Source organism: Panulirus ornatus, chromosome 9, assembly GCF_036320965.1.
Source record: "Panulirus ornatus isolate Po-2019 chromosome 9, ASM3632096v1, whole genome shotgun sequence".
In the NCBI taxonomy this organism is placed as follows: domain Eukaryota; kingdom Metazoa; phylum Arthropoda; class Malacostraca; order Decapoda; family Palinuridae; genus Panulirus; species Panulirus ornatus.
This window is the reverse complement of record NC_092232.1, coordinates 3,992,096-4,013,080: the sequence shown is the minus strand read 5'-3', so window position 1 is coordinate 4,013,080 and position 20,985 is coordinate 3,992,096. Positions and strand designations below refer to the sequence as shown.

Below are 20,985 nucleotides of genomic sequence, written 5' to 3'. Positions count from 1 at the left end.
TATATATATATATATATATATATATACTTTATTTTTTAACTCATCTCTGCTTATTTCCAAGGGGATGAAGTAAGGATAGAACAATAAGAGTGCTCTCTCTCTCTCTCTCTCTCTCTCTCTCTCTCTCTCTCTCTCTCTCTCTGCATTTGGTGAGGCCTGTAGTGAATGATGGGGAGGTGGACGTTAATGAGCTTGAGATACCTCTTGATTTAGAGACGTGAGCGATGCTAGGATAGCGTAGGGGAGTCTGCTGAGCATGCTAGGATAGCGTAGGGAGTCTGCTGAGCATGCTAGGATAGCGTAGGGAGTCTGCTGAGCATGCTAGGATAGCGTAGGGGAGTCTGCTGAGCATGCTAGGATAGCGTAGGGAGTCTGCTGAGCATGCTAGGATAGCGTAGGGAGTCTGCTGAGCATGCTAGGATAGCGTAGGGAGTCTGCTGAGCATGCTAGGGTAGCGTAGGGAGTCTGCTTGCCGAAACCTCTAAATTCTTATCGGTTTCCCGTATCACACCGACATGCGTCGGCACTGCCTCAGATGCTGTGTCTTAACATGAGCAATACCATATGATTCCTTCGCGTATTTGGTCAGTAGTATCATTTTACCGCAACGCCCACGCGGGAACGACAGAGTGAGCGGGAATGCGAACGTAACAGAGTGCATGAGTGGGTCTGGTGGTGGCGTCACCGCCCTCATCAGTTGTGTTTGTTATCGGACACACACAACAGAGGTACATGACCAGGGTACGCACAGCTTGGCTCACCAGTCCCTCTCTATCGCAGGGTAATACGAAGACCCCCTTTTTTGCCGCAAACCTTCCACTCTCAGCGTTACTTTCAAGTTTCTGGCGCGGATCGAGTTAGTTGTATATACGTTCTTAAAGTCACAAAAGTTCAAGTACGTCACGTTCTAAAAGAACGAACTGTATTTAGAACGTTCTAAAAGAACAAGCTGTACTTAGAACGTTCTAGAAGAACAAACTGCCCTTAGACAACGCGGTCGAGTGTCTACGGAACATTACATTAACATGTAAACAAAACATTCAAAAGGAGGTCAGTTTATTGCACCAGCCCCAAAGACTTCTATCCATCATCAGATTACCCTACAGCTTTTTAGATTTCTGTATCCCACGTTTATATATCTCTCCCAACCATGGGTAACTCTAGTGTCCTGCATGGGTTAGGTTTTTGGACTGAGAGGATAGCCTTCAGGCTCAGCACAACGCGTACATATTGGACCATGTGGACCATAGAGCGTCCGAGAGAACTCGAGGACATGTGCTCTGACGTCCAGGCTACACCATGGTCAGCTGGTAGAGTGTTGGTCATGATGATACGGTACCCACACCTGCCTCCCGCTGGACATTATGAAGGCGATCATAAGCCCCTTGAGCACGACAGGGACGACATCTATGCACGACGGTACAGCTTAAGGGTTAGGGTCAAAGGCCCGATGTAAAGGCCCCCAGGGTATTGGTGTAAGGGAGAGGGGCATTGGTGGAGGGGGGCTGAGTACCAGTGGAAGGGGCAAGTATTGATGTAAGGGGCAGGGTATAGATGTAGGAGCTTAGTAGTAGTGTAAAGGGACCCCATACACTATCAGATATGTTTGTCTAACATGGTGTCTCATCACGTTCCATATAGCATCACACGCTTAACAACTGGGTGGATCAGACTACAGCAGGCGTCTTGCACAACCCCTACAGCATGAGCAAGGAGATTGCTTCCATTGCAGTTATTCTTGCTCTTGTATCAGACTTCAAAGAAAAAAAAAGCAAAATGAAATTCATGGAGGAAGGAATGGCATGGAAATATATACAAGCTCTCTCACGATCCCCTAGATAAATGACCCACTGATATTATCTCTTCAAGATAAAAATGAGTACTTTTTTAGTCGAATAGGTAGTGATTGTCACTGTGGCCTTGGTTATAGTAGGGGTGATATCTCTTATCTTAGAGCGTTGAATAGTCTTAGAAGCTTCAGTGCTTGGATTATGAACCTGAATTCTGTAATCCAATCAAATTTTATCTTTCCTAAGAATTCCTCGTAGCATCCTTCTTCAAGAGATCCACTCATGCAATCTTCAGGTTTTTTTTATCGTCCACAGTGATGGAAAACTGCTTATAAAAGTTCATCATATCCTCCTCACAATTCACTCGAGTTCCGTGCACTTGCCACGGCTGCTGCTATTAGACAGAGCTGTTTTGATCATACATTGCCACACGCTGTCCAACACGCTCGACATAAGTCATGTTGGACGAGAAAAATCTCAAACTTGTTTATTCCTCTTCATACGTGTTGGTCATACCTTCATACTTGACCACGCATTCTCAAATTGCGTGATCAAACATCATGTTCGACAAGCATATTTGATTAAGGGCCCCTTAAGAGGCATAGTACCGGTGTACATTGGCAGGGTACTGGTGTAAAGAGGCAGGGTACTGGTGCTGTTGTATGCTCAGGACACGGGTATAAAGTGGAGTGTTGGTGGCGGCAGCTGGGTGTGACGGGGCGGGCGGGCGGGCGGCCCACGAACAGAGGAGGAGACACAATGCGGATGACTGGTTTGGGTACGTCTCCACCTCCCGGAGCGGCGTCGGTGGCGGTAGAGCTACTCTCGCCTCTTCCCAACAGCACTGCCACCTGGATCTGTCCACAATTTCCACCCAGGCCCAGGGTCACCCTCACCTGTTCAACAGGCTAGTGCAACCACGACGTCATGCCTCCTTCCCTAAGGCCCAGGGTCACCGCCAAGCTCATCCAGAACTTCATTCCTCCATCAGGCCCAAGGTCACCCACACTCATTTAACAGCCTTGCAGACCACAGAAGTCGTTATAGACCACTATTATATCTTTGGACTCATAATTGTAAGCGACAAGAAAAGCAGAACTAGGGGAAAAGGAGGAAGAGGAGTTGATAGTAAATACTATACCCCAATAAGGGCCGCGGTTCTAGATGGGCCAGACAGGCGTCAGTTACCTCCTCCACATCACGGATAAGGCGTTCCAGGATCGCAAGCTCCTGAGGTGGTCACCCATACCCAGCAACAACTAGTGTTTTTTGCCCTTAATTTCATTTGACCGTAGAACATGGGATAGGGTCGGACAACATAAACAAAAAAGAAAAAATTAAGTACCAGCAATGGTCTTGTTATCCTTATTTATGTTGGTATATGAGAGATAGATAGATAGATAGATAGATAGATAGATAGAGAGAGAGAGAGAGAGAGAGAGAGAGAGAGAGAGAGAGAGAGAGAGAGAGAGAGAGAGAGAGAGAGATAATCTTATCCTCCCCACTACCTGACTCAGAACATACTATGGACGTGTGGTCGTCTGTGTGTTCTTGGAGTGCAAATAAGGCACTCGACAGAACATCAGACATGAGGCTGAAAGTGAAAGAAAAAAGAAAAAAAAGATATTTCTAAGCAGACATAAAAAGACATAAAAGAGAGAAAAGAAGGTAAGGGAACATAGGACATACTGTCTTCTTCATACTAGGTGGTGTCATGTAGGATTGAGCCATGGAGCTGCTGCTGCTTCAGATGTTTGAACGACCTGCCAGAAGGAACTCAAAACAACCCTGAACGGAAAGGTAAAATGGTGACAGAAATGAATGTCAAAGCGATTGCAACAACCCGCAAAAGAGAGAGAACCTCGGCAGTCTCCAGTGGTGGTGGTGGTGGTGGTCAGGGGGTGTATGGGACACGAAATTCAACCCGACCAAATGTAAAGTGATGAAGGTCAGCCACAGATTAATGAGGGCCAGGCTATGGTAGACCGTATCCCGGGGACTAAATTACAAGGGGTTTTGGTACGTATGAGAAGTGATCTGGGGAGGGGGTTGATATGTATAGCAATGCCTGTCCACCCCCCCATCACCAGCAAACCTTATCAGGTTAGCTGTCTGGGAGGTAGACTATATAGACTGGTCAGCGTCGAAAGATGCCTTTAGGCAACCTGAATAAGGAATAAAGAGGGATTCAAACTGCAGCAGACTACTGGATGCTTTCGAGGCTGTTTGTGATAGTGGAAGAAGAGATTAGAAATTCACAGATTACTGTGATAGCAGTAGAAACGCATATAGATATTTCAAAGAGGAAAATCATATACTTGAAGTAGTAATGTTCAGATAATGCACTAGTATACACGGTACGTCAGACCTTAGATTATGCATCTTGCACTGGTCTGGTCGCCTTATTTAAGGTGTAGATTTCTTCTTGATAATGTCCAACGGCGTGGGTAAAAGACAGCCTTGCAGTGATCGAAGGACCAGTGAGGGTATAGCACATGAAGAAGAGAGGATTAAAAAGGTGGGGAAATGATTTCATCTCTGAAATAACTCTCATTGGTTTTGACATCGTTAACAGTGAGCAGTATCGTGACGTTAGCGAGGACAGATCTAGTGGTAGACACAGTGGCAGACCAAGCAAGAGTCAGGAAAGATGTGAAGAGATACTTCTCTGTCGTGAGAGAGTAGCGAGGGCGGCGAATGAGGCAAGTTCAGAGACATGAGAAAATTTTCATGAATTTGTACAGCATAAACTTATCACACACATACCCGCGTGTTCACACACACACACACACACACACACACACACACACACACACAAGGAGGGAGGGAGAGGGAAGGCATCAGTATGATTAAGAGTTGTGTGGCAGGTCGTTTTCGGCAGCCCACGCTGACCGCTCCGGATCTCCCCGTTACCACCAGACCGCCACCAAGGCCAAGGCTAGCTGCTTCCTCCTCCTCCTCCTCCTCCTCCCGCTCAGCGAGCCTCCCACTTTTATTATATAACTTCTTTTTTTCTTTTTTCTTTTTTACGCGTGAGGCTGTCCTGCTTGGCCACTCCCAAACTCATTCCATACTTCCTGCACACCAGCGGTAAACCCCGAGTTTGCAAGTTACACTCACATGCACCCACGCTTTAACATGTTGACAGCAATCTACACCCGCACCTCTCAGATATACCCACGTACTTTAGCTCCGCCTTCACCACCTCTTACCTACACTCAAACGTGTTTCCTACACTCCAGAACAGCATCGCTCCGCTTAGCCAAAACTGCATTCGTGTACCTACATATAGATACAGTCGAACCAGTTTGTAATACTCCAGACAAATGTATCTTAAAACTTTGGTACTCACACCTGCTTTGTGAGACTTGCAGCTCCTAGCAACGCCTTCACGTCCTTGGTAAACACCTTAAAGTTGCATTGAGTCATATTTCCTACACCTCAACATTTGCACCCATTACCACACTGCCGCTGTTTAACGACAACACGTGAACCCGAGCTGCGTTTAACCTAGCAACAAATTAATCTTCCTATGTTGCTTCACAGAATAACATGGCCCAAGAAACGCCACATGAATTATACGCAACCAAATTATATATGCCTCTCTCGCTGATTCGCAAATGGAGCCGAACCCTAACGAAAGCACGTTTGGGGATTCCCACAGTTTTTGAAGCCTATCCTCATTGGTTGAATCCCTTACTTTTGGGCCAATCAGTGAGCTTGATTCAGTTAGGGTTAAACCTGCCGAAAAGATTTTAGATAGTGCGTCTAAATTCTTTAAAGAAAAAAGAGGGAAACGTAACCATATCAACGTGTAGGTGCGTTAGTAATAGTTCACTATGTAACGCTTGTGGTGACACGACACATAATGGTTAATGAGAACATATTTCAAGGTAGCGTTTAGCAGTGGGTGGTGGGGCGGGAACCGGTAGAATTAGGATGGGCCGTCACCATCATGTGAATATTCCCGCTTACACGCGAGTTCTGATTCCTGAATGATCCATCATTAATGAGACTCGCTCGGCATCTCTTTGTTTCTCAGTGTGACATGGAAGAATTTTTCTTTCTTGTTTGCCTTGGAGGCTCCAGTCACGGACAGGAGTCCACATCAAGGCCGGGCCTTACTTGAAATATAGAGGTTAATGACAATGAAAAAGGAGAGATAAAGGAAAGTATTTAAGAATTATGGAGGAAGTGAAAAACTTTATTACGAGTCCTATTTACCGATCTGCGAGAGTACGACCCTCGAGCACGACGGTACGACCCTCGAACGCGACGGTACGACCCTCGAGCACGACGGTATGATTCTCGAACACGACGGTACGACCCTCGAGCACGACGGTACGACCTTGAGCATGACGGTGCGACCCTTGAGCATGACGGTACGACGCTTGAGCACGACGGTACGACCCTTGAGCATGACGGTACGACGCTTGAGCATGACGGTGCGACCCTTGAGCATGACGGTACGACGCTTGAGCACGACGGTACGACCCTTGAGCACGTCGGTACGACCCTCGAGCACGTCGGTACGACCCTCGAGCACGACGTTACGACCTTCGAGCACGACGGTACGACCTGGGGCACGACGGTAGGAGCCTCGAGCACGAGGTCATAAGGACTGGTTGTGATGAGCTGGTCTGTGACATATACTTTCAGGGTCAGGTCTAGAGTCGAGGGCATCACAAGCATGGCTAGCAACGTCGTGCTCACGGGTCGTGGCATCGTGCTCAAGGATCGTGTTGTGCGTCAGGTGTCACAGTGTGTGTGTGTCCTGTTCAAGAATCATGCTTTCCTGCTCAAGGATCTTACTGGCGTCCTCAGCGACCATACCACCGTGCTTGAGAGGTTAAGCAGGGAAAGGTAATGCACCATCGCTGACGAATCTTCCTCCCGTCGCTAGAGCGCTGTATTTCGCCCAGTGATGCTTATAATAGAAAACGATTCATCTCGACTCTCGTCGCGCTATAAATGACAAATACGAGGACCGGAACGGGCCACTCTGCTGGACCTTAACAGCTGCAGACGGACGGATGTGTGTGTAACGTCGATACATATTCGAACTTGCAGAGTGACTTGCGAGAGGGGTCATCCTTACAAACTGCTTGACATGTGTGACCAAGAGACATGCGAATGAAGGCTACGCACACACACACACACACACACACACACACACACACACACACACACACACACACACACACGTTTCTACGAAAGGGGTGTGAGAGGATGCGTTGAAGACGGATCCTTCTGACGAGTGTGGTATTTATAAAGTGCTGGAAAAGATGGACGGGGAAATGGATGACTGCTTGCAAAGGAGAAACTGCCTGAGTGAGAGTCAGCGCAATTTCATGGAAACAAACCTCTACCGTGTCTATGAGAGAGTGAGATCTCTCTTAGGCGACGAGAGAAATCTGGATTGATGGTCAGTGTCTGGAGTTTCAGAAAGCATTTGACACTATCCCACACTAAGAGGTTGACACATATGTTGGATCTTTCAGGCAGGAATAAAGGAGAAATTCCTTCGTTGGATGGATTATCAGGATGGACCAAGTAACGCAATTCGAAGGAGTTTGAGGTCATCACTGGCGTGCCACTGGGAGAAATAGTCTTCTTGATCCGTGTGAATGAGTTGGTGCCAGGAAAGATCGAATGCGTTCGTGATCGTGTTCGCAGATGACTCCAAGACCATAAAGGAGGTAGAAAGCGAGGAGGATCACGTGAACTTAGACTTACTTCAGAGTTGGTTTGATACATGAGGAGTGAAACTCAACCCAAGTAAATGCAAAGCAATGAGGACGTGACGCGACTAAAGAAGGCATCGAGGTGGATATTATCCAGCAGGGATAGTCCCGAAGGGTAGATGAACAGATGGATGGACAGAGGAGCGACTGCCGCGACCAGGATTCGAATGTATGCGGAGTCGACTCCAGGTGGACCGTGAAAGCATCAAGGTTAGGAACGCTTTTTATACCACAAAGGTTCATTTAGTATATATATATATATATATATATATATATATATATATATATATATATATATATATATATATATATATATATTTTTTTTTTTTTTTTTATTTTTTATTTTTTTTATTATACTTTGTCGCTGTCTCCCGCGTTTGCGAGGTAGCGCAAGGAAACAGACGAAAGAAATGGCCCAGCCCCCCCCATACACATGTATATACATACGTCCACACACGCAAATATACATACCTACACAGCTTTCCATGGTTTACCCCAGACGCTTCACATGCCTTGATTCAATCCACTGACAGCACGTCAACCCCGGTATACCACATCGCTCCAATTCACTCTATTCCTTGCCCTCCTTTCACCCTCCTGCATGTTCAGGCCCCGATCACATAAAATCTTTTTCACTCCATCTTTCCACCTCCAATTTGGTCTCCCTCTTCTCCTCGTTCCCTCCACCTCCGACACATATATCCTCTTGGTCAATCTTTCCTCACTCATTCTCTCCATGTGCCCAAACCACTTCAAAACACCCTCTTCTGCTCTCTCAACCACGCTCTTTTTATTTCCACACATCTCTCTTACCCTTACGTTACTCACTCGATCAAACCACCTCACACCACACATTGTCCTCAAACATCTCATTTCCAGCACATCCATCCTCCTGCGCACAACTCTATCCATAGCCCACGCCTCGCAACCATACAACATTGTTGGAACCACTATTCCTTCAAACATACCCATTTTTGCTTTCCGAGATACTGTTCTCGACTTCCACACATTCTTCAAGGCCCCCAGAATTTTCGCCCCCTCCCCCACCCTATGATCCACTTCCGCTTCCATGGTTCCATCCGCTGCCAGATCCACTCCCAGATATATATATATATATATATATATATATATATATATATATATATATATATATATATATATATCCTAAACCAGGTTGCCATTTATCGGTCAATCCTGAGGGGAGGATGAACTACTGGGTTTGCCAGGCAGACCCGTGCGTGAGTTTTTGACATTGATATCTTTGGTCCCTTTAAAACTGGTAGAGATAGTTCTGTTAATGACATGATAAATAAACAGCCAAATGAGAGTCGTGTACATATAAAGGTACGTATACAGATAACTGAAGTTTTTTTTCGATAGTGAATATTGGCTACTAACTTATCATCATACGATAACTCCTGCGTAATGTACGAAGGAATATAATATATGTAGATACTTTCTCTTTCCGCTTCCTGATACTATCTATAGTTTTGAAGAATACAGCGCTCCCCCCCCCCCCCCCACACACAACATTTGACGTCTCATTCTCACTTCCTAGTCTTCCTTTGTACGATAAAGAGAATGTCTTTGTAAATATATATTAGCTGAGACGGAACGGGCAACTGAAATCCTAATCAAGGCCATCAGAAGAGGTAGAAGATGTGTGGATCAGGTGTTTGCTTTGAAGAATGTATGTGAGAAATACTTAGAAAAGCAAATGGATTTGTATGTAGCATTTGTGGATCTGGAGAAGGCATATGATAGAGTTGATAGAGATGCTGTGTGGAAGGTTTTAAGAAAATATGGTGTGGGAGGCAAGTTGTTAGAAGCAGTGAAAAGTTTTTATCGAGGATGTAAGGCATGTGTACGTGTAGGAAGAGAGGAAAGTGATTGGTTCTCAGTGAATGTCGATTTGCGGCAGGGGTGCGTGATGTCTCCATGGTTGTTTAATTTGTTTATGGATGGGGCTGTTAGGGAGGTGAATGCAAGAGTTTTGGAGAGATGGGCAAGTAAGCAGTCTGTTGTGGATGAGAGAGCTTGGGAAGTGAGTCAGTTGTTCGCTGATGATTCAGCGCTGATGGCTGATTCGAGTGAGAAACTGCAGAAGCTGGTGACTGAGTTTGGTAAAGTGTGTGAAAGAAGAAAGCTGAGAGTAAAAGTGAATAAGAGCAAGGCTATTAGGTACAGTAGGGTTGAGGGACAAGTCAATTGGGAGGTAAGTTTGAATGGAGAAAAACTGGAAAAGTGAAGTGTTTTAGATGTCTGGAAGTGGATTTGGCAGCGGATGGAACCATGGAAGCGGAAGTGAGTCACAGGGTGGGGAAGGGGGGAAAGTTCTGGGAGCGTTGAAAAATTGTGGAAGGCTAGATCATTATCTCGGAAATGCAAAAATTGGTATGTTTAAAGGAATAGTGGTTCCAACAATGTTATATGGTTAGGCGTGGGCTATAGATAGAGTTATGCGGAGGAGGGTGGATATGTTGGAAATGAGATGTTTGAGGACAATATGTGGTGTGAGGTGGTTTGATCGAGTAAGTAATGAAAGGGTTAGAGATACGTGTGTTGATAAAAAGAGTGTGGTTGAGAGAGCAGAAGCGGGTGTTTTGAAAGGTTTGGTTACATGGAGAGAATGAGTAAGGAAAGATTGACAAAGAGTATATATGTGTCAGAGGTGGAGGGAACGAGGAGAAATAGGAGACCAAATTGGAGGTGGAAAGATAGAGTGAAAAAGATTTTGAGCGATCAGGGCCTAAACATGCAGGAGGGTGAAAGGCGTGCAAGGAATAGAGTGAATTGGAACGATGTGGTATACCAGGGTCGACGTGCTGTCAATGGATTGAACCAGGGCATGTGAAGCGTCTGGGGTAAACCATGGAAAGTTTTGTGGAGCTTGGATGTGGAAAGGGAGCTGTGGTTTCGGTGCATTATACATGACAGCTGGAGACTGAGTGTGAACGAATATGGCCTTTGCTTTCTTTTCATACCGCTACCTAGCGCGCATGCGGGGGGAGGTGGTTGTCATTTCATGTGGCGGGGTGGCGACGGGAATGAATATAGGCAAGTATGAATTATGTGCATGTGTATATATGTATATGTCTGTATATATATATATATATATATACGTTGAAATGTATAGGTATGTATATGTGCGTGTGTGGATGTGTATGTATATGCATGTGTATGTGGGTGGGTTCGGCCATTCTTTCGTCAGTTTCCTTGCGCTACCTCGCTAACGCGGGAGACAGCGACAAAGTATAATATATATATATATATATATATATATATATATATATATATATATATATATATATATATATATATATATATAATCAAGCCGGAGGCTGGTACCTATTTTATCGACTAACCCTTTGTGGTGGATGAACAGCTGCGTTGACTGTGGATCGACTCCCGCAACCATGGTCAAACACGCGCTTGACCATGGTACAGCCTGTGATGCGTCAAGGTCAGTAAGCCAACTGATAGACTGCGGAGGTGAATCAATATATTGACCCATCCAATATATATATATATATATATATATATATATATATATATATATATATATATATATATATATATATATATATATATATATATTCGTGTGGCATCTGATCTTTCGAACACTCGCCTACCATGAGAGCCAAGGAGACGAGAGCCACATATATAAACACAAATTAGCTGAAAATGTGAAACCTCTTTCGTCAGGTCAAGACTTAATTCGTTTGAATTATAATATATGAATAGATGAGTTCCTTACGCAAAACAGGAACTAGGGGTCCTTAACACTTGTTAAACCAAAGTTCCTTAACCCGTAGCGCGCCATAAACAATATGCACCGAATGAAGTAGGCTACATATTTCACGAGAGGGTAGTACTAAATGAGGGTTTTAAGAAAACTAGAATATCCTCAACGCAGGCATTATCGATAATGACTAGCTGACACAGGAATATGGGAACAATAGCACTTACCAGCTACTTCAGGGCAGGTGGCAACGGAGATGTTGCTAAGGCAGAGAAACTCGGCTGATCCTTGGTAACACTGGCTATCACTTATATCACACAAATTTTTATCACATTCGTGGATCATGGGAAACTGGTGTATACTGTGAATTTGCTGGTACAGCTTTCATATTTTACGTTAAATCTCATGAAATACAGAGACCTGAGGTCAGGTTAGGTCAGTGTTCAGGGAGCGATGAGATGCAGCCAGTCAGCCAGCCAGTAGCTGGCGGGACAAAGCTTGTGGCTCGGCGGGCAGCCTGCTGAGTAGTGGCGAGAGGGAACCCGGTGTCTATGCTCGCTTGCCTTCCCCAGCGACCCCACTCCCTGTCTCCCCCCATACCGCAAGTCCCCTATCCACCTGGCCTTCACCCCATCTCTCTCTCCCCACCACCTGCATCGGTTCCTCCCCTACACCCGTCTTGAAACTCACATAGACGAGAGAGGTGGGAAGACTTTTTCTTTTTTATATCTTCCTCGCACGTCGCTCGGCAAAGATTCCGGAAGGTAGCCCAACATGGGACCAGCGGTAACCATGGGACCATCGATGCAACCGCGTCGTTGACGGAAGAAATTTACCCACCGCATACCGTATGGGCAGATACCCTTTTAAGGGAGTGGTTATTGTTTCTTAAAAATCGAGATAGGCATTTTCTTCCATAAACATGTTTACCATAGGTTGCGGAAGAATACGTTCATTGCGATATTCGTACATTTTTTTTTTTTTCTACGCGGAACCATATTCTGTTCCTTGCTTATATTACTCATTATGCGTATTCCGTTAAGGGATGTCGGTAGTAGAGGATTCCAGCACTAAAGTATGTCAGGGTTTTCGTGTTTCAAGATGCTTAATCTTTTTTTTTTTTCTGTTTTTAGAATTTGATGCTTCAGGAAGTTCGTTAGATGTTACCATGTTGGTGTTGGTGTATCTTCGCCAGGATTGTTTAAATATTTCTCTTCTGCATAAGATTGATTATTATCATTTTCGTTTCCTTATACCTGTGCTTTACTTTGTGTTCTGCACGACGAAGTTTGTACGTTAGTACTTTATATCGTTGCTTCGGGAGGTTTGTGTCTGTTGATTCGTGCTTTAGGGGATTTGTATGTATATTCGTGGTTGAGGAGGTTTTGTGCTTCAATATATTGGTGCTTCAGTACGTCCTCTTGCCAGCGTGCCTGTATTTTAGGATGTCGATGAATTAGGAAGTTCGCTTGCCGTTGACTCTATGTGGAATATTTACGTTACTGTTCTTCCTTGAGGACATTCATGTGCTCAGTTTATGGCTTGTGCTTCACAACAATTTTAGGGTCTTCAGTTTCCTATAACATCAGGCTTTTGGGAGTGTATGTTTGTGAAAATGTTCGATGTAATAATTTGTGTGTTACGGGAAGAGTTTTACACTCGTACTGCACCGTCTCTTAACCTTGTGTATGTATTTCACGTCTGAACTCAAGTATGTATGTACACACACACACACACACACCAGACGAAGCTAGACACCAATTCTTCAGCTATGGTGGAGGTCGAATGCCACGCCCAGGGTTCGAACCCACGCGGGTCCGACCCCGGGCTGGCCGATGATGACAAAGAAAGCAACGCTAATCTCTACGCCATGTCAGTTATACTAATTTGCCGTGTTGTTCGCGTCAACATTGCACGTACTTCAAACTGTGTGTTTGTCATTACATTTGTATGCTCAGCGGTTTGTGTTAAAATATATGTCTGCCGGGTTGTTTGTGTGGTACATTCGTATGCTGTTTGTCTCAATAAAATAGTATAAGTCAATATTCTCGTTTTAGCTCTGTTCTTGTTCGCGGCTTGTATTGTATAATAAGAATTACATGAAAAGCAAGTTTGCAACCAATGTTACCATCTTAGTGTTTCGAAATCATGAGCATTTTATACCTCTCGATAAAAACATATATATATATATATATTTAAGAATCTTGTTTTGTATGTCATATCCAATGCTGCAGTAAATTATGCTCCAAGCCTACTTCTGCATGAGTTAAGCTTTCAGAACTAGCTTATATAGTAGTTACAAGGTCAGCAATAAAACCAAACTCTTGTCCAACTGGACGTTGTTAAGAGGAGGTTCAGGATGAACAGGGATATCACTGATAGTAGCATCATACCATGTGAATGTATCATGTAAACAAATGAAGATGAGACATTGCTGACTATCACGAATGGAGAATTTAATGTCTCACGACGGATCGAAAACCTGACCAGCAAGTGTTGGACCGACTAGTCTTTGAGCTATCCGTGGAACCTTTTTTTTTTTTTTTTTTTTTTACCGAGCCCTTAATAGGAATTTTCAAGGTACTTTACAAGTTCAAAAACCAAAAAGGCTTCCAGTTTCGTATTGATCAGTATCGTGTGTTTATCATACGCGCAGGATGATGTACTGGTGGGGATGATTCAGAGCCTGGCCTTGAAAGTCGATGGTTTACTATGTTGATTAGTCAAGAGAAGATATTGTTATTGTGAAGATAAATCTTATCGATAACCGCAATGGAGAAAAAGTGGGTTATTCAGCGCTTATCTGTGGCTTAAACTGTTTACGAGCTGTTGGTAGTGGAAGGCAGCAATCACCATATCATACGGTTAGTCAAGAGCAATATGCCTGATAACGTACGTGATTAAAGAGTTTATCTGTACTTAATGGTTGTTCGTCGGCTGAATATGAAGTCATAATGTGTATGTTGTATGCTTTGTATCTGATGGAATTTGACTCTGTTTTGTATTTCACAGTACCATTTGCTCTGCATAAATCTTGTATGTTAAAATATTCTAATATTCTATATATTCTTGATTTTTTTTTTTTTTTGTTAGCTGAGACGGCACAGGCAGCAGAGGCCATAATCATGGCCATCCCATTATCACTATATATATATATATATATATATATATATATATATATATATATATATATATATATTTATTTATTTATTTATCTATTTATATATATTAATTTTGCTTTGTCGCTGTCTCCCGCGTTTGCGAAGTAGCGCAAGGAAACAGACGAAAGAAATGGCCCAACCCACCCCCATACACAATGTATATACATACACGTCCACACACGCAAATATACATACCTATACATCTCAATGTACACATATATATACACACAGACACATACATATATACCCATGCACACAATTCACACTGCCTTTATTCATTCCCACCGCCACCTCGCCACACATGGAATACCATCCCCCTCCCCCCTCATGTGTGCGAGGTAGCACTAGGAAAACACAACAAAGGCCCCATTCGTTCACACTCAGTCTCTAGCTGTCATGCAATAATGCCCGAAACCACAGCTCCCTTTCCACATCCAGGCCCCACACAACTTTCCATGGTTTACCCCAGACGCTTCACATGCCCTGATTCAATCCACTGACAGCACGTTAACCCCCGTATACCACATCGATCCAATTCACTCTGTTCCTTGCCCTCCTTTCACCCTTCTGCATGTTCAGGCCCCGATCACACAAAATCTTTTTCACTCCATCTTTCCACCTCCAATTGGGTCTCCCACTTCTCCTCGTTCCCTCCACCTCCGACACATATCCTCTTGGTCAATCTTTCCTCACTTTCCTCACTTCCTCACTTTTTAAACCAGGTATTCCCAATTACCAGTCCTTTTTCAGCACATAAATCTACAAGCTGCCTATATATATCCGCAACCAGGATTCCGAACCTTTGCGCTCGACCCTGGGCGGCCCGTGAATGCGCGTCAGTCAGGAACGCAAACTCTACCATCTTTAATATTATCACCGGAGCCAGTGAGACTTCTTCCCCTTACAGGACGATAAATGAACGTTCTTAGTCCTTGGTCCCGTCTGTCTTCCCCACACACGATGCTTGCCTTCATTTAACCCTTAGCTTTTGTTACCTTCACGCACATTACCACATAAACGCTTCTTCTGTGTACGCTTGACATTGATAAAGTCTTTTTAAACGTAATCGATTGATTGGAATCAGTCAAGCAGCTGGGTTGGGCTGCCACCCGGGGGTGCGGCGGTTTGCGAGTTCTACTTGCTACTGTTTCTTCGTCACATATTCTCTACCACAAGAAAATGTGATCTTCCTGGTCCTAATTATTGCAGATCCTATTGAAGAATGAGGTGCATTTCTTATCAAAATCGTAAGGTAAACAATAGGGTAAAAGTATTTTAGAGCGAGCCTCTAATCTGTTTAATGAAAATAATGATTAATTCATTTCATGTAGAATGAATTCCGATATGTACATATAAATTTACGGTTATTTTCGTAGCTCTGATTACGTTAGAGAAAAGGTAGAATAACGCAAAGAACCTAACATTACATAGCTTTATTTAGGTTGCATAAAAGTGAAAATATCAAAGAACCTAACTTACGTAGTATTAACTCAGATATGATTGCCAGTATCATACTTATTCTAATGAAACATGTAAACGCTTGCCGTCAAAATAAACTTTTGCGAAGGATGGAAATGCTTTGAGGCTGTCCTGCGAGTCGTCACTGGTCACACAGTGTACAATACGAGTCATCCTACATGTCACTCAAGACATGATGCCACTTATCTCTCCCGTCACTAAGAGTCCAGAGTACAAGCAACCCAACAGCCTCCGCAAAACTGTTTTGTGATTTAGCCTAGCTGTGATTCAGGCATTGTAGTCAGGCCACTCGTCACTTCATTTTACGAGTCAATCTGCTGGCTCTGTGATTGCATTGTGTATAGATCAACCCACAAGCCAACATATGATGGTTTTGGCCTATTAGCCGGCCATCCAAATGGTGTATGATACCTCCATCATCTTAGTCGCCACTCAAACTACATCATGCACTGTGGCAGCAGAGGGCGTTATACTCCTCTCAGTGGCCGCTCAGGCAGGAGCGTAGGAGACGCTCGTCAGACATACAAATCAACCTACTGACCGTCACTCAAACTGCATGATGAAAGCTAACCCACCGGCCACCTATAGCGCCTTGCACTCGTCAGTCAGTCAGCCACCCGGACTTAAGAATTTACATGTAATTTTCCTTTGCCATTCATTAATCGCTCATTAAGATTTTTGATAACATTGAATATAACAGTGAATCACATACGCTAGTTCCTCACATCATTTGATTCATGATTTGCAGTTCTAGAGCCTGTTTTGTTGACGATTGCTTATCTCAGTTACCTCAGGGAGGAGCATCCTGCCTATTGCCAGAGCCGTATCATTCCTGTTTCAGCCAATGTTATCCCTTACGTTTAGCAGCAATGTCCGTAAACGATTTTAGGTTTAAGAACTTCCATGTGGTGTTACCGGACTCCGCCTGCTCAAGGTTGCACCTCGAGTGGTGAAAAGGTCACCATTAGTGAGGCTGTACCATTGGCAGTACCGTCCCGTCAGACAACTTCTTACTACATAAAAGTCTATGTTTTCCTCTACAGTTGGTAGTAGCGCAACCTTGGACTGCAGGAGCCTTTAGAAAAAAAAGTCTCAGGTTACACCAACACCCGTTCACATATATTTTTTTTTTTTCTGGGGTAATAACAGATAAATAGATTGAAGAGTCTGTGGTTTGTCTGATATTTTCAGCTGTTTGATTTGCTAGCTACGATATCCCTGTATACGTAGTTGTCAAAATTTCTGCGTTTTTACGTCGATCATTTATGAAACCTCATATACATTTTACTGACTAGGATAACTTGAGCATGCTGTTCACTCAACTGTTTGGCCTTTACCCGCCTTTACCAGTTATAATGAAAATTGTATATTCACTTTATGTTATGTTATTCGTTTAAACAATACACATTCGAAGTTAAAACTGGGCTGCTGGAAACGATAATGAATATGCATGACAAGAGACAAAGAATAGTAGCAAATATTAGGAAGAGAAACAAGTCCTTGGCACTCTCTCCGTGTCGACTGAGTGTGAGTGTACAAGGAAGTGGCAACGCCCCGCTGTCACGCTGTACGATGACCCTCGGTTACAGAGGTGTGTGTGTGTGTGTGTGTGTGTGTGTGTGTGTGTGTGTGTGTGTGTCATTGGGCACGGTCATAGTAATGCGTGCAAGCAAGCAATGATGTTAGCTTTGTCTCTTTTTCAGATGTTAACTTTGTCTTTTTCTGTTGGAAATGCTAAAATCAGGCTATAGTGATTTTTAATGTGGCTTTCATCTCTTCACTTCGGGCAGATGACATGATCAAGTTGCCATAACTGTTACAGGGACAGATTCCCACGTACCCGGGTCACGTGATACATTTTTAAGGGCGAAAGGTCAAGGTTCGTGGGATCAGTAAAGGAGGCGTCTTCCTTCTCTGTGTCACCGTTGTATGTCAATGGAGGATGATTATAGTGAATTATGAGGTGAACTGACTGAAGTATCAGGTTACCAGGTCAGGAACTCTCTCTTCATTATCATGACTGTATGATACTTGTCATTAATTTCTGGCATAGAGTGATCTTGTCAGACTCTTCCTGTGCATTATTATATATATAATAGATGGTAAAATGTCACAATCGTGTCTGCAGTCTGTTGTTGATAACGAATGCTTTCGTAACTAGAGCAGCTGAGCTTCACCATCCATCTATGAACCATGTCATGCACATACCATTGTTTGCATTTTAAGAGTTCGTTTTCCAATGTTGAACGTCTCCGGAATAACCGGCCTTTTTTTTTTATGCTACATGCAAGTTTTTAATTTTTTTTTACCTCAGTTTTGAAACAAACTTAAGAGTTTCGTAACCCTTGATCTAAAGCATTCCTTTCTTCTGCTGAATTTCGGCGCCAGCAATTGTGAAAACGATAGTATATTGGATGTTGTTATATACATCTTCTTTCAAGACATCGTATTCATAAAACCAGCGGATTTCCTTGGTATAGTGGTTAGCGTTCGTGAGCGTGACGCATTCGCGGGCTGCTTAGGATCGAGTGCATAGGTTCGAATCATGGTTGCGGCAGTCGGTCCACATAGCTGTTCATCCACCCCAAGGGGTTGGTTGGTGAAATAGGTACCTGGCTCAGGCTTGAGTATGCTGAATTTGATACCATTGTGAACATGCTAGAGCAACATCTCGTGGCAAACAGACAACCTCAACTTGACGGCATTAAAGTTTACTACAGGAACACACTTACGACAACATCGAAAGGATGAGAAGATCGTGCGAGATATTGTGGCCAGAAACTGCAAACTGTTGATGAACAAGAATCCGAAAACATATAGATATTATTCCTATTTTTGTTCTACTTCTCGCATGTTACAAATATGGCACGAAAGAAGAAAAGAAAAGTAGATTACTAAATAGTTATCAGATTCAGTTCTTAGATTTATATCGTTTTTATAACGGGATTTTGTTGTTGAACTATACTTGTCTGGTTAAGTTATCGAAACTATTCAGATGTCTGGTTTCTAAAGACCACTTAGGAGGGGAATGATGGGATAGCATCTAACACATGGGATTATAATGTTCGACTCGGTAACGTGGGATGAAGATTATTTTCTTTGAGTTTACCCTCAAAATCTTGTAAAGGAAAATGAGCCAGACACCTCAGTAAGTTCAAATATCTATGGTAAAAAGGGTATTTTTTCGTCCTTTTTTCGTAGAAAACTTGGATTGTATGCACGCATGAGCAATCGTTCTATGGAAAGGCTCCTTGTCTGTGTACAGGCCAGGGACTGTATGTAATTGCCTATTTGTTTAGTAAGGGAAAGGGGTTTCATATTTGTGTGTGTGTGTGTGTTGTCAGTCTTCCGTTTGTTAGGGCTCGAGAGATCTGTTAGTATGGGTTGCTGAAATGTGAGCCGGGTTTAAACTTGTTTATACTTTGGGATTTGGTGGTTCGTTGTGGTTCGGTTTGGATGGCAGTAGTCTGTCCGGTGTCCTTGTAAGGACTTGAGAGCTGAGCATCTTAAGGTGGACAAGTATAGGGAGAATCTGCTTCGTTGTGTATGTGGTCTGAATCCTTTGCCTTCTGTGTTTTGCAGCTTTTTGTATCTTCTTTTGATAGGGTGGATCGCCAGGCGTGGTTTGGGGTGCATCGAATGAATTTTGTGAAAAATTCTAGATTTTTTTCTTGGGATGGAAGGGGTAGTGGTGGGGGGGTGCAAATCTTGTACCAGTGAGTGTTTTGAGGGCTAGTTTGTTCGCTTTGTGGTAGAACTTTTGGTGTGAAGGGTAAAGGTCGTGTGTGTCGTATATAATGCCTAGAATACTCGGAATTTTGTCGAGTGGGAGCGATTGGCTATTCAGTTGACGGGAGAGAGCAGGTTCGATTCGTTACCTGAGGGGGAGGGGGAGGGGAGCTAAAAGGGGTGATTGAGGACTTCTGCTGAGATGCAGACGTTGTTTTCAGGAGGCTCCGGAGATTCAGACGATCTTTCCCGTGTAAGCCATTGTTCCACCGGTATGATACAGTGTTGCTGCTTACGTAGTGTAAGGGTGCCGTGAAGTGAGCGGAAGTCGTCTGCATATGAGAGGACCTTCATACTGTGGCCTGCAGGTGATGGAAGGTCGGGAAGGTAGAGACTCAGGAGTGTTGGAGAAAGAACTGCTCCCTGGAAAATCCCACTTTAGAGCCTAAGGGTTTTAGAGGTGAAGTCGCTGTGAGCGACTCTGGCTTAGCGGCCTGCTATGAATTTGGCTAGCCAAGTTTTGTCCTTGTTGTGGAGAGTGGTATCATGTATATTTTTCTATGAGGGTATATTGGAGGACAGTGTCAAATGCTTTCTTGATATCTGTTGTTACTACTAACATTATGCGAGACGGAAACTCTTGTTAGTTGTACTGTAATGCGTCGTGTGGGTTTTGTCTGTAGTGTAGTGGTGGAATGGCTGGGGCGAAGGCCATGTAGTAGGTGATAATGAGATAGTCTGCTCGATTCTGTTGTGGATCAGTTTTTCAAAGAGGTTGGATGCTGAGGCTATGAATGATGTAGGCCGGGAGGAGCATTTGTCGGAGAGGGCTTTAAGACTGTAGCTCTGTCGCCTTATATCCAGACAATAAGATTTTATTTTGTTGCCATTGCATGAAGATACCTGTAAGCGCCACAATATGCAATTGAACCTGTTCTTATGTGAGAGTTCGATACGTTGCCAGGGGTCTGTTGCAGGAGAGTTCTTTGAGGCTCTATTTACATATTCTATAATTGTCCGCCGTTTCCTGCGTTTACGAGGTATCACCAGGAACAGAGAAGGAAAGGCCACATTCGCTCACATCTATTCTCCAGCTGTCAAGTGTAGTGCACTAAAACCACAGCTTTCTATCCACAACCAGGCCCCGCAGACACTTTCATGATTAACCCCCGCCGCTTTACATGCCCTGATTTCGTTCATTGACAGCATATCGACCCCTGTATACCACATCGCTCAATCCATTCAATTGAGTGCACGCCTTTCACCCTCCTGCAAGTTTAGGCCCCAATGACTCTAAATCCCTTTTACTCCATCCTTACATCTCCACTTTGGTCTCCCCG

The 20,985-nt window shown here is 43.8% G+C and overlaps 2 protein-coding genes across 4 annotated transcripts in view; one reads left to right on the top strand and one right to left on the bottom strand.

The window, feature by feature from the left end:
• The window catches only part of LOC139750170 (major facilitator superfamily domain-containing protein 12-like), a 124,909-nt gene extending 113,096 nt beyond the window's left edge, over window positions 1-11,813 (bottom strand). For both annotated transcript variants that reach the window (XM_071664536.1, XM_071664537.1), the window contains exon 1: window positions 11,504-11,813. The gene's annotated coding sequence lies outside the window, so the exon portion shown is untranslated. The remainder of the gene's footprint in view (window positions 1-11,503) is intronic.
• Amacr (Alpha-methylacyl-CoA racemase) overlaps window positions 1-20,985 on the top strand; it is a 196,050-nt gene that overhangs the window by 114,567 nt on the left and 60,498 nt on the right. The gene's annotated exons all lie outside the window — the stretch shown is intronic.